This window comes from Apteryx rowi, unplaced genomic scaffold (assembly GCF_003343035.1).
Source record: "Apteryx rowi isolate R43461 unplaced genomic scaffold, aptRow1 scaffold_48, whole genome shotgun sequence".
NCBI classification, from domain to species: domain Eukaryota; kingdom Metazoa; phylum Chordata; class Aves; order Apterygiformes; family Apterygidae; genus Apteryx; species Apteryx rowi.
Genome location: NW_020450738.1, coordinates 3268397 through 3279480, shown reverse-complemented (window position 1 = coordinate 3279480; position 11084 = coordinate 3268397).

Below are 11084 nucleotides of genomic sequence, written 5' to 3'. Positions count from 1 at the left end.
GCTGCGCTGCCCGGCGGCCGCCGCCGCCGCCGCTTATGGGCGCAGCGCCGCCCCGCTCCGCCCTAAGATGGCGGGGGCGTCGCGGCCTGCCGCCCACAGGGGCCGCGGGCGGCTTCCGTTAATTGGGAGAAAAAGCGGCCTGCAGATTATAGGGCATTAACGCGGCGGATCTGCGCGCTCTGGCAGCGCCGCTTTAATCCCCGCTGCGGGGCGGCCGGGGCAGGCGGCAGGCCCTGCCTGAGGACCTGGGCCAAGCCTTCGGGGCACATAAAGACTTCAAAAACATTTTACCTTATCTGCATGTTGCCATGTCTGCATGTTTAATTCTGCTATTCAATTCTTACAGGGTGTGAGAAGGACTGACAAAAACCAACTTCAAGCTTCAGCTAAATCCAAGCCATGGGGTGCTCCAGCTTAACAGGGTGCTGACCTATCACCACTGAACCACAGAAGAGCGTCCAAGTATGCTGTCAGTAAAGTATTTGTAATTACACTAATCAAATTGCTTGAAAGCATGTTCAGGGCAGCTTTAGAGACTATTAATCCCCCACCCCCTTTTTTTAAATCAAATTTCATTAAGCATCTGTGTATCCATTCAGTGATAAACCATTACTTTTCCTTACAGCCTTACACTATTCAGTTTCAAGTACTTATGCAAACATTTATTTTCACTGAGATTTTTAAAAGCTTCTCCCCCTTACCAAATACTGAAGCTCACTTCTTAAATGATATACCAAAACTTCTTGTTTTCATAACTAATGACTACCTGAAGTGCTGTTTCAGCTCTAGGCTGACCAACCAAATGCAGGATAGTGCAGAAAGGCTCCTCAGATCAAGGCCTAAGATTGCCATCAAAGCTTACAAGAATTGTACAGGAGAGATTGCAGTACTTCTTATCCTTCCACACAGCACTCCCAATACTTCCTCACTAAAAGAAAAAAGCACTGTGGGCAAAGTGTTGCCAGTACACCACCTATAAAAGGATTCCAACAAAGAAAAGCAGAGAGAACAAAGGGTGCCTACCAAAAATAAAAAGCTTTTTTTTTAATAGTTGAACAGTAAGTATATAATGACAAGTAGCTCTAAAATAGTGGCTGAACTATATAAAAAGGTTTTATTGCAATTATACAGAAGTTACAGGAATTTTAGGCATACATACAGCTTCAAACTGTCAAGATCAGTTTTTCCTCCAATTAAGACAACTGGAAGCAGTCTCTTTAGTATAAGCAGCAGGAGGATATTTTACTAGGTATGGATGAAACAAAGTAGAAAAAACTAAGTTCACAAATGTAAATCACCTTGAAGCAGAACAGAATGCAGCTTTTTTGTCAGCATTTGGCTGAAATTCAGTGGCTTAACCATAATGATCACAAAAAATATGCATCTATAAATAACTTGGAACAGCTATTAGACAAATACAGCAAGAGACAACAGGTGAAAATTTAGCTAAAACTAAAGACATTTTAAATCTGGATCTTAAGGAGAGTTTTGAGTTCTGCGGTCTGAAAATAAGCTAAGCTATTCTTTTTTTCCAGCTGGAAAAACATTACAGTTCTTACCTATTTTCTTTACATAAAACTAATCTAGTCTCACTTCACAGTCTATTTGAGAAGTAACAAGATTAAGTTCTTTTTCCCTCCATATGCAGTTGAAAGATTGGTTTCAGTGGCATATGGCTAATTCTAGGCTGTGCAAAGATAAGTTTTCACATTAATTTTTATCAAAATGAGACCTTTGTTTTTCATAATTTCAGGTGTCTGTGCTAATCAAATTTAAACTTTGCTCTGAAATGTTAAAACGATTCTTCTACTTAATAACAGAAATTGTTGCAACATTAAAGTTTTTTCCAATTAACATTAAAACAAAAAGCCTCCTTTTAAAGCATAAAAAGTAACAGTAAAATATAACCTGAATAAGTTTGTAATATTCTATATGCCCCAATAACTACATATACAAGCTTTAGTAATATAATGCTTTCCTCAGAAATGATTCCTCCCCAATTCTAGTATCAGTGTAACAAAAATGACCTTCTATTTACTTAAGTGCTTAAACAAAATCTATTCCTCAAACTGTTTTGCCCTACATTTTGAGTAATCAAAGAATTTGCTGATTCAATTCTGAACAGACAAAAAAAAATCCATGAAACAAGCAAATAGAAAAACACCACCAGCACAAAGTTTACCATTACAGGGCTTGTAAAAACAGTTCAAATTCAAATTAACTCATTTTTCTTTGAAGATAACCAAGTTACAAAATGAGGGCCCAAGCCAAAACATGAAATTTTTAAATTAACAAAGTATATTCAAAGCAATATTCTGTATTCAAACTTTCTGAGCCTTTGAATCTTATCAGCACTTACACTGTTGACCAGTTATTATTATACATAATTACTGAATTTCCTCCCATCCTCTTCAAGTATGGGCTGTGTTTCTGTATGCCTTATTTCAGTTTGTAGGCAACTTTTGGATTTGTATTTCCATAGGCACTTTATTCACAAAAAATACTGTCACAAATACATTCAAAATACTTGAAAGTTCTCCATATAAGACTAGCACACTTACAAATATGTGTCTGTAACTCATAATAGATGCAGTAAAAATTTGCACTCAGTGGTCCATTAGTCAAAGCACATGTCACATCCTCACAAATATTTCTTTTTGCAGGGCATTTATACATGCAGCCATTTATTTCTGTTAATATCACACTTTTTGGTAAATGAAAAAAGATAACCAATTTTCCCTGAAGGATGCATTAATTAAAATACACAGAAGTTACATTTTGCTGTGGCTTGACTGTGCTACAGATAACTTTCTCTTTGGCTCTTCCAAATTCCCTCCTCTTAAGTGCTAAAAGTAGTAGTTAGGCACATGATTCAGATTACTCTTACTGGTTTATCCATCTTCACTCAACAAAAACCCGCCAGCTCTGCTTCCTAGATGGCAAGTTTGTTTTAAATGAAGGGATTCTAAACCTGGAATATTCTTTGCACACAAACAGAAGCTCCATAAAATAGATCTTAAAGGAGCCTGTTTATTTCTCAAAATACTAAGTGTAAATGATTCAAGAGAAGTTATTCCAGTATTTGAAAAATACTAACTTAATGGTTTACATGGTGCGACTGCTTTAGACCAGAGCAAATATGTAGCAAGTTTCCAGATGGTATTCTTGTATATACAGCCTGCTAGCTAATATGTATGTGTACATGTCAACCAGTCTGCATATTCAAGTGTCCTGAAGTGGAAAGATTCCCTTGAACAAAATAGAAGCATCATATTTACTTCGAAGTTCACTATGGCAGGATTTCCAAATATTACAGGCAGACATTTTTACAACTGTAAATTGAAAAGTAAGGGACATTTAACAGCAACTAAAGGCTTCGCATCCTCCTGGAGATAAGATGTACTTAGTACTGCTACTATTACTGCCTTGAGAATGTCCCTATTTTAACCTGATTGAGAAGATCCCTCTTTTAAAAAGACTAGGAAGTGCAATGCCCTTCATTACATGCAGCATAACAAAACAATGACCAAAAGAAGAAAAAAAAATTTCTGCAACAGAACGCACAAAACAATTTTCCTTSCAGAGGGTGCTTGTGAAGCTTTAAAACAGAAAAATTAGCAACTTTTCTGCTCTATAATCTAAACAATCTTAGTTTAAGGCACTTTCACAAATTCATGACCTAGAGAAGATCCAGTTCTGGGAAGAACATTCACAGTTAGATCTCAAATAAAGTATCTGTTCAGCCTAGCTAAAAAAATAAGGGGTAATTTAGAAAAAAAACAAACAAACTTGGCATAACTACCAAGGTATCTTTTAATGAGTCCATGTCCCACTATGATTTGCCTTGCTGTTTATGTCAAGTTTCACTTCTGCTCTTTAGACATGGTTACTTGATTATCTTCCTTCACAAGTCTATTTTTCAAAACATTCAGCAAAAATGAAACTCTACTGGATAAGTGTTCTCTGTCTTATGATTTTGTCCACTTCGCATCCTCTTTCTCTCTAGCTTCAATGAAGATGAAGCCAGAGAATTATTTGTCCCCCATCCCCCCAACTACCACCACCCTCCCAATCAACTATTACCTTATGCCTTAATCCTACTCAATACCATTCTTATATTTTAGACCAAATTTCAAAAGATTAGCTGTCCTTCCTAAGCACATATGAAAATTAAATCTTGGAGGTGTAGTTTAAGTTAAAACCCATATGCACTCCTAATTTTTTCCTGCATTAAAATACTTACTATAATATTTTGCAGTTTTTATATAGAACAGAAAATTTAAAGGGATGTATTTATATAAAAAACATTTGAAACAGGTTTAGTGTAGAGAAATTTTGCTTTATTGAAAAGGTGTGTCACAAAATTCCACTCACTGTTAAAGGGTGAGAAAATACCAGCTCTGGATAACTTTAAGAGATTATTAGCACCATATATGGACATAGGCTTTTGATTCTTAAAGATGTGTGTGGCCATGTAAGTTGTCCAAAGTATTACATTTGTTTAGCACATAGGCTGTCAATAAAGAAGTTTGAACTTGTATGTGCCAACTGAGTAAACCACATAGGATGAGTTTCTTTGATGTGCTTTTACCAAACACATGGTCAACAGTGCAAGCGATCAAGATAGCACCTTTCAAGATATAAGCTTATAAGATGCTCATGTTATTGCACAAGTTTTTTTTGTTTGTTTGTTTTAAGTACAGCTAGTGCAAGTATTTTGCTTTTTAAACAGTTGAACATAGATTGCAGCATCTTGCAAATCACTAGTATCTCATGACATACTAAAAAACACAAAACTCAGTTGTCATTCACTTAAAGTATCTGACACATATTGGAAAGTGTCATAATATCCTGGAAATTTTGCAACATAAGAGCCTACTCTTATTAACTCAGAACATTCTGCATAAAAAGGAGGCCCAGTTTGCAAGCACTAGTAGAAGGTACAGCACAAGAGGACTCACTTAAGCAGTAATATGCATTATGCATTATTGTAGTATTACACTATACGGTGTTTGCAGAAGTGGACCCCAGACCTGTAAAAAATTAATAAGCATATATTAACTTATCATGCAAGCACTGTAGCATTAGCATAGCATATTACGATTAATGGTTCCTCACCATCAGCAAGCAGCTTTTCTTGAATATTTTTTCCTAGGTTGGAGCCATATCTCCAATTAATGTACAGAAGCGCAAAAACAACATTGCATTCAGAAGTGACATCCTGTATTGTTTTTAATGTCTTTAGATTTCTCCTCAAAGTCACATGGAAGCAGTGAGAACTGCAGCCAACAAATCATTATTTCCTGTTTTGCTTTCAGGTTCTTCGGTGTGACCCCAACCTTGCAAAACAGCCAGACTCTGTCATATCTCATACATGCTCTCCTGAATTAGTAATATAAATACTAGTGATGTACTAACATTTACAGAGCAAGAATTTCTCAAAGCAACTGATTCCTGACATACAAAGTATATCCCAGATGCTAGAGATTTTGTACTTGAAAATAGTTCCAGGTTTCAAGTTGCACAAAGATGCAACTAGAACACCTTTTGCCTTGAGATTTGAGAAGACACCAAAATTAACACTAGGTCATAATGCTCTTCTGCATCAGGCTATTTAGGAGGCAGTTAATGGAAGCAGATGAAGAAAGAGGAGTCCAAATCAGCCCAAGTTAAAATACACATGCAGCATTTTGAGTGGCCCCAACTATGAAAAAAATGAAATGCAAAACCAGCATTTACAGAAGTAACAAGATACAGACAACAAGTTACCCAAAACAGAAGAGTTGAAGCAAGCTTAGCAATATCCTTGAAGGTCCATACACATATACTTCAACTGGTAGAGTTACCACAAATACAGAGGCAAATTCATCTTCCCGCTTACTCTCAGTACTCCTGCCACTTAAAAAAAAAAAAGGGGGGGGTAAACTAACCCACTCAGTTTAGGTGCTAATTGCATGCTTGAAGTGTAGTACCAGCTTACTATACTCTGTTGAATTAGGACACAGCTCTCAGATGATTGGTTTTACCATTGCCTGCCTTTTACAAGTAGAAGGCTATTAGAAGAACTGAAGTGATCTCCAATACACTTTCTAGCTATTGCCATCTTTGACACTGGGTCCTCAATCTGAACAGCTCCCAACAGGATAAGGACAGATGGCACAGCCTGCTATGTAGATACCACCTACTTTATCCTCCCATACAGTGGGGAAGCCTGTGCACTGCATCCAATATTGTGTATGTATCGGAGACCCCTCCACGCACACCCATAGTGCCTGGGTCCTCAACTACTCAAGATGCTTCTATTTGAGCTAGTTTGACAACTTTGACTTTTTTTAGCCTTTGTTTAAAAACAGAAGAAAATCCCCCAAACCTCTGAAACATATTTTAAAGTAATAATATTTTGTGAAAATTAATCTCAATTGGCACACACAAGTTTCTCCTGTAATAAGTCTTAAGTTTTACAAATGCTAGCTGCCTAAAGATATTATGCAGAATGCAAACACAAAATCTGAAGTTAACAGCATATATGCATGGCTTAAAATATATATTTCTGCTAGAAGAAACCCATACATAGGGACTTAAACAAAAATCCTTTCACCTTAAGAACTACAGATAAAATGGATCTACATTTTCCTATTGACACTTACCAAGAGTGAAACCAGTTGTGACCAACCATACAGCAAGTAAAGGACAAAAACGTTCACTCCTCATCTAGAGAGGGAAAGGGCAGGGCCAACCAATACAGCATCAGCGCAGTATCATTTGAAAAAGAGTGACCACCACCAAATATAATGGTATAATATAGCAGCTTTGTTCATTATGGTATGGATAAGGCTGCCTGTAGCATGCAGCTGAACAGTCATTTAACTTTAGAAAGTAACAATCTAGTTCTCCTAGAAAGAGCTATCTTAAAACTCCAACCCACATAGGAGAGGGTAAGGCAAACATTAGCCCATAGCACACAACCACAAAAAAATAAGCTTCTCATACTATTCGTTAAATTCCAAGTGCTTAGGAAATTAAATTTTCACTGAAAACAAATCAAGCCTTCCTGTGATAACTAGTGGTTAAAACAAAACAAAACAAAAAAACCCCCACAACCCACCAAACACCCACCCCCAGGAAAAAAAGAATCTTCAACAACAGGCAGTACTTAAGATGCACACTAGCAACTGATCAATATCATTATTTCATCTTCAAATATCACTCAGGCACTTTGAGGGACTTGTTAGGAAAGATTGTCTACTGAAGTATGAACTTTTTTCCAATATTTTTAAAGTTATCTATACCTAGCCTGAAATTCTTATGCATTGTGTTCCAGGTTAGTAATATTTAAACAAGTTGTAAAGTCTATGGAAACCTCAGCCAGCTGGAACAAGTTTTTAAATCACATTTAAGCATCACAGCAGTTCGTTGTTGTCATCAGAAACTGTTAGTGACAGCTTGGAGGAGAGGCATATGAAAGTTTGCTAATCACAGTTAAATAGTTAAAAATCTGCAAACATCTCTTAATCTGAGTTTTTCCTTATATTGGAGGTTATTCATGAAAACCAATACATTCTGCAATACAGAGATGCACAGCTGAACTGTAGAATGAAGCACTTAATACAGCCTGCTACCTTCCAGTTGTATGTTTTTGGCAGCACTAGCCAGTACACAAACAATTTAGTTCTATGTTACCTGGAAGTTAGTGTAGTTATAGCTCAGTTTCTTGTAAAAACCAACACATGAACACCATCTATTCTCATGTTTTCATCTTCTTTTCTTTTTAAGTTCTAAAACAAAAGCCTTCGGCCTTCATTCCCAGTGTCTTGGTAGAATTTTTTGGGTGCTAGGAAGCATTGTAGAAGTAGTATATAAAGGTTAACTTATAAACAAAATGACTTTAATGGCATATGGGGACATTCTTATGTGCACTTAAGCAGCAACATTCATTTGAATAGTGTCCAACAGAATTATTTATGATTTTAATAACTGCTTTTGAGTCCTCATTGATTTTATAGTGCCTGATATATAACACTTCAATACAGAAGTATCCTATTTTATGGTGTTATTCTGATTGTGTGTTCACAGAAGACTTCTAGATAAGTCCAAAACATTTTTTACATTGTGAAATATCAAGTAAACAATGGAGCTTTACAGCTGTGAAATCAGCCAGTAAAGTAACCATATTCTAAATATTTGCTTAGTACATCTGATTAGTTTCATGGAGTACTAGAAAAACCCTGTAAAATCTCTAAGATGAGCTAGAATCAAGGTAACTTAAGTTATTAAAAAAAGCCATGGGAAAATTCCTTTTAAAGAACTGAGAAGAGTTCACCTTGCACTGCAATTAACGGATTTGATCTCTAGAACTGCAAATCATACTTCTTGTCTATTGAAATGAAAAGGATTTGCATGCGCACCAAATAATTTATACAGGCAGAATAAACTGTTCAGCCAGATACTAATGATGGGAGAAATTGAGAATTTGAAGACATTCAGATTTAAGATACAGCTAAGATTTACAATAATCTAATCAAGAAAATTCTCTCTCATCTCTTAAAATACATCCCAGTTCTCTCTTTTACTGAGCTTTATTTCTCATTTATATGAAAGACACATATAAAGACTACTAATGTTGATTTTTCCCTCTCCCCCACCCTTTTTATAAGAGGGAAAAAAAAATCCAGGAATGTTTATAGTACTGCTCTTTTTGCTACTATAACTGTAGCTGTCTTTCCAAGAAAATACAAATGGAGAACAATTAACATTTAATACCATTTACATCCACATGGGAGTGCTAAGCACATACCATAGAAATTTAAGTTTACAGCAGTTTCAAGGGTATGTTATTTCTGGCATTGATTATTAAGCATCTGTAGTATAATCATGTAGCAGCACATTTCTTTAAATGTGCAAGTTAACCTTTTAAACCCATTTTTGCATTTGAATTTAAGAAACCTTGGATTTAAGTAAAGCATTAAAGTGAGTGAGTGAATGTTGGGGGGGAAGGGCTGACTGAAGAGTTCAACAAAAAATGCTCATTCTTTCTTCTGAAGAGCATTTATTTACTATCACAGTACAGGTGCAGTTTGTGTGACATCTGTAAATAGGGGTTACTATTGTAACTCTAAGAAAAATAATTACGTACTGTAATACAGTGGGCATATACAGCCCAAATAAGAGCCTACAGTCAAAACTGACCAGTACATTAAGTGATTCCTGTTTTCTCCTGTTTTTCTTTTTATCCATTGCAATCCTTTTCCCTCTTAGGATGAAACTATATTTTCAGCTTCCTAATATTTAAACACAACAATCAATATGTTCTTAAAATTAATAGTTTTCATGTGCCAGCTGTGGTTTATATCAGATAGACTACTATAGAAGTAAGCACTAGAAAATGCCATTACTTACTCCATTTCATCACCTTACATGTAGGCTTAGAGTCTTCAAACTCATCTATGCTATTTAAGACAACAAGAGCAAACTAAAGCTGTTGAGATAGTGGAGAAGTATGATTTTCTTTTTGGTCACACATATACCCACATACACTCACACCCCTTTTTCAGGGCTTTGATACAGTGGAGAAAGTTTAAGCACTTAGAGCAGGGCTGAACCAGAACAAGAATTAAGTAGTTTGAGCCAGGCCTGATGTTTAAACTACTACAACAGAAGTTCCTACCAAGTTCAGCAGTAAAATGAAAGCTCACACCGTCCAATAGAAGCAAAATATTTACTTGGTTCCACTTCATTATTTTCATATTTTTTCTTCCAGAAGTAGGAATTTCACAAGTGTTAAAAATCTTGAATGAGGAAACTATACTATACTGCTAGATTAAAAAAATCCCACTGAGACACAGCAATGGTTATTTAGCTAATTAAATATCTAGRCTATCAAAGTATTTATTATTTAGCCACCAGATGAAAACAACTGTTTCAGATCCTTACTGGAATGCTTTTCATCATGTTAATTCAAAGGCATGCTTACCACTAATGAAATTTATCCACGATTTTTAAAAAATAATATTACTAGGAGTGACTTAACATGACCTTGTTTAAGATACAAGGCCTAGAATTCAGCTCGAAAAATATTATGCTCTATGAAGTTGTATTGATATAACAAGTGTCTTGGGAGGTCTAGACTGACACACTGTACTGATTCATTTATAAAATACAGAAAACTACTTTCATATATATGTTCTGAGATTGGCTTTTTAAGCTGCTCAAGTTCTGTCAGGAACAAATCAAATGAGAACATGAGTATGTCTATACACCCACAACTTCCAGGGGCATGTTAAAAAGCAAAAAGCAAAACCAAAACAAACGAACACCCCCCACACCACATTTAAAAAAAAGAAAAAACACAAAAGCAGCTCACTTTAAATAGCAAAACCAAACATCAGCAGAACTACCTTCTTTTCTAAGTTTTACCGAGGATGTTTTGTAAGGAACATTGTTTATTGTATTATACTTGATAACGCACAAAAGTGTTTGAAATGAACATTAATATTATTCTCACATACAACTTATAGTAATTGATCCCTTTAACTGAAAAAATCATATTTGAATACTATATTGCATTTTATTACTTTAACTGGATTCTTTTTAAAAACAAGCTGTCATTATTTAAACTATGTTCACTTTTTTATTGCCACTCAGTTCTTCAAGACACTTAAAATAAGCAGCATTTCCTTTATAGTAACATCACTTCAACTCTTCATGCATTTTTCCTCTGCTATCAGGTTTTACTGAAGATTTGGAAATAAAATAATTGAGTAACTGCACAAATGAATACAGAACATGAACAAACAGTTAAACATGGTATGCTAATTTTCTACTTCACTTCTCAACAATGCAAAACAATAAAAAACCCAACAAGAACTAGGTAGCTGTTATTCTGTATTTTTGTTACATGTTTACACCATGGTAACTTCCTACATTCTCAACCAACATGCTTATATAGCCATTCTAGTTGGACTAAAACCCTGGGAAAAAGGAATTTGCATGTGAGTTAAACCACAGTGTCATTTAATATGAAATGGTTTCAGGTAATAATTAAAGAAATGCTACTGTTGTATGTATTCACCTGTCAATTTGTTTTT